The sequence below is a fragment of the Arachis stenosperma genome, chromosome 2, assembly GCF_014773155.1.
Source record: "Arachis stenosperma cultivar V10309 chromosome 2, arast.V10309.gnm1.PFL2, whole genome shotgun sequence".
NCBI lineage: Eukaryota > Viridiplantae > Streptophyta > Magnoliopsida > Fabales > Fabaceae > Arachis > Arachis stenosperma.
The window spans coordinates 109,625,540-109,629,400 of record NC_080378.1 but is presented as its reverse complement, the minus strand read 5'-3'; the positions used below and the strand labels follow the sequence as shown (position 1 = coordinate 109,629,400).

At 42.0% G+C, this 3,861-nt stretch overlaps 1 non-coding gene across 1 annotated transcript; it reads right to left on the bottom strand.

Moving 5' to 3' along the window:
• Positions 1-349: 349 nt before the first annotated feature.
• On the bottom strand, positions 350-457 carry LOC130965024 (small nucleolar RNA R71). Its single transcript, XR_009081083.1, has one exon. It is a non-coding gene; the product is annotated as a small nucleolar RNA R71 (small nucleolar RNA).
• Positions 458-3,861: the final 3,404 nt, after the last annotated feature.

Below are 3,861 nucleotides of genomic sequence, written 5' to 3'. Positions count from 1 at the left end.
TTACTGCACCTACTCCCGACTTCTATGGGAGAAGCATCTCTATCCCTGCCATTGGAGCAAACAACTTTGTGCTTAAGCCTCAATTAGTTTCTCTAATGCAACAGAATTGCAAGTTCCATGGACTTCCATTGGAAGATCCTCATCAGTTTTTAGCTGAGTTCTTGCAAATCTGTGACACAGTCAAGACTAATGGGTAGACCCTGAGGTCTACAGACTGATGCTATTCCCTTTTGCTGTAAGAGACAGAGCTAGGACATGGTTGGACTCACAACCTAAAGAAAGCCTGGACTCTTGGGAAAAGCTAGTCAATGCCTTCTTGGCAAAGTTCTTTCCACCTCAAAAATTGAGTAAGCTTAGAGTGGAAGTCCAAACCTTCAGATAGAAGGATGGTGAATCCCTCTATGAAGCTTGGGAAAGATACAAACAATTAATCAGAAAATGTCCTTCTGACATGCTTTCTGAATGGAGCATCATAGGTATTTTCTATGATGGTCTCTCTGAACTATCCAAGATGTCTTTGGATAGCTCTGCTAGAGGATCTCTTCATCTGAAGAAGACGCCTACAGAGGCTCAAGAGCTAATTGAAATGGTTGCAAATAACCAACTCATGTACACTTCTGAAAGGAATCCTGTGAACAATGGGACTAGTCAGAAGAAAGAAGTTCTTGAGATTGACACTCTGAATGCCATACTGGCTCAGAATAAGATATTGACTCAACAAGTCAATTTGATTTCTCAAAGTCTGTCTGGAATGCAAAATGCACCAAGCAGTACTAAGGAGGCTTCATCTGAGGAAGAAGCTTATGATCCTGAGAACCCTTCAATGGAAGAGGTGAATTACCTAGGAGAACCCTATGGTAACACCTATAATTCTTCATGGAGAAATCACCCAAATCTCTCATGGAAGAATCAAGAGAGACCTCAACAAGGTTTCAACAACAACAATGGTGGAAGGAACAGGTTTAGCAATGGCAAATCTTTTCCATCATCTTCTCAGCAACAGACAGAGAATTCTAAGCAGAACCCCTCTGACTTAGCAACCATGGTCTCTGATCTAATCAAAACCACTCAAAGTTTCATGACTGAAACAAGGTCCTCCATTAGAAATTTGGAGGCACAAGTGGGACAGCTGAGCAAGAAAGTTACTGAACTCCCTCCTAGTACTCTCCCAAGTAATACAGAAGAAAATCTAAAAGGAGAGTGCAAAGCCATAACCATGGCCGAATCTAGAGAGGGAAGAGAGGAAGTGGACGCCACTGAGGAAGGCCTCAATGGGCGTGCACTCGCCTCCACAGAGTTCCCTAATGAGGAACCATGGGAATCTGAGGCTCAAAATGAGACCATAGAGATTCCATTGGACTTACTTCTGCCATTCATGAGCTCTGATGAGTATTCTTCCTCTGAAGAGGATGAGTATGTCACTGAAGAGCAAGTTGCTAAATACCTTGGAGCAATCATGAAGCTAAATGACAAGTTATTTGGAAATGAGTCTTGGGAGAATGAACCCCTTTTGCTCACCAAAGAATTGGATGACTTGTCTAGGCAGAAATTACCTCAAAAGAGACAAGATCCTGGGAAATTTTCCATACCTTGTACCATAGGCACCATGACCTTCAAGAAGGCTCTGTGTGAGTTAGGGTCAAGTGTAAACCTCATGCCTCTCTCTGTAATGGAGAAGCTAGGGATCTTTGAGGTACAAGCTGCAAGAATCTCATTAGAGATGGCAGACAATTCAAGAAAACAAGCTCATGGACTTGTAGAGGATGTTTTGGTGAAGATTGAAGACCATTACATCCCTACTGATTTCATAGTCCTAGAGACTGGGAAGTGCATGGATGAATCTATCATCCTTGGCAGACCCTTCCTAGCCACAGCAAAGGCTGTGATTGATGTTGATGGAGGTGAACTGATCATTCAAGTGAATGAAGAATCCTTTGTGTTTAAGGCTCAAGGATATCCCTCTATCACCATGGAGAGGAAGCATGAAGAGCTTCTCTCAAATCAGAGTCAAGCAGAACCCCCACAGTCAAACTCTAAGTTTGGTGTTGGGAGGCCACAACCAAACTCTAAGTTTGGTGTTGAACCCCCACATTCAAACTCTAAGTTTGGTGTTGGGAGGTTCCAACATTGCTCTGAGGAAATATGAGGCTCCATGAGAGCCATCTGTCAAGCTATTGACATTAAAGAAGCGCTTGTTGGGAGGCAACCCAATGTTATATTTTATCTATTTTCCTTTGTTATTTTTTGTTATTTTGTAGGTTGATGATCATGAGAAGTCACAAAATCCATTGAAAAAGCAAAAATAGAATGAAAAACAGGAAGAAAAATAGCACACCCTGGAGGAAGAACCCACTGGCGTTTAAACGCCAGTGAGGCTAGCAGTTGGGCGTTTAACGCCCAGTCTGGCACCATTCTGGGCGTTTAACGCCAGAAAGGGGCACCAGACTGGCGTTAAACGCCAGGAAAGAGCAAGAACCTGGTGTTAAACGCCAGGAATGGGCACCAGCCCGGCGTTTAACGCCAGAAATGCCTCAAAACGTGATTTTGAGTGCCATTTGGTGCAGGGATGACTTTTCCTTGACACCTCAGGATCTGTGGACCCCACAGGATCACCAAACAACCCCACCACTCTCTCTTCTTCTTCACCCATTCACCAATCACCTCAACATCTCTTTCTCTTCACCTCTCACATCCATCCTTCATAAAACACCACTTCTTCCCCTTATGGCCGAACCACAAAGCCATCTCCCTCTCCTCCATTTCTTCTACTTCTACTCTCTTCTTTCTTCTTTTGCTCGAGGACGAGCAAACCTTTTAAGTTTGGTGTGGTAAAAGCATTGCTTTTTGTTTTTCCATAACCATTTATGGCATCCAAAGCCGGTTCAACTGAGAAGGCATGACCTCAAGCCCATCACTAAGAAAAAGATGGAGCAAACAAGAGACCCCTCTCATCATGAGATCCCTGAGATACCTCAAGGGATGCACTTTCCTCCACAAGACTATTGGGAGCAACTAAACACCTCCCTAGGAGAGTTGAGTTCCAACATGGGACAACTAAGGGTGGAGCACCAAGAACATGCCATCCTCCCCCATGAAATTAGAGAAGATCAAAGAATCATGAGAAATGAGCAACAAAGACAAGGAAGAGACATTGAGGAGCTCAAGCACTCCATAAGACCTTCAAGAGGAAGAACAAGCCGCCATCACTGAGGTGAACCCGTTCTTTAATCTCCTTGTTCTTTATTTTTCTGTTTTTCGAAATGTTATGCTTATGTTTATCCATGTTTGTGTCTTATGATCATTAGTGTCTTAGTGTCTATGCCTTAAAGCTATGAATATGAATCCATCACCTTTCTTAAATGAAAACTGTTTTTATTACAAAAGAACAAGAAGTACAGGATTTCAAATTCATCTTTAAAACTAGCTTAATTAGTTTGATGTGGTGACAATACTTTTTGTTTTCTGAATGTATGCTTGAACAGTGCATATGTCTTTTGAATTTGTGGTTCATGAATGTTAAAATTGTTGGCTCTTGAAAGAATGATGAAAAAGGAGACATGTTACTGAGGATCTGAAAAATCATTAAAATGATTCTTGAAGCAAGAAAAAGCAGTGAATACAAAAAAAAAAAAAAGAGAAAGAGAAAAACGAAAAAAAAAAGAGAAAGAGAAAAAGAAAGAAAAAGAAAGAAATAAAGTTGTGATCCAAGGCAAAAAGAGTGTGCTTAAGAACCCTGGACACCTCTAATTGGGGACTCTAGCAAAGCTGAGTCACAATCTGAAAAGGTTCACCCAATTATGTGTCTGTGGCATGTATGTATCCGGTGGTAATACTGGAAGACAGAGTGCTTTGGGCCACGGC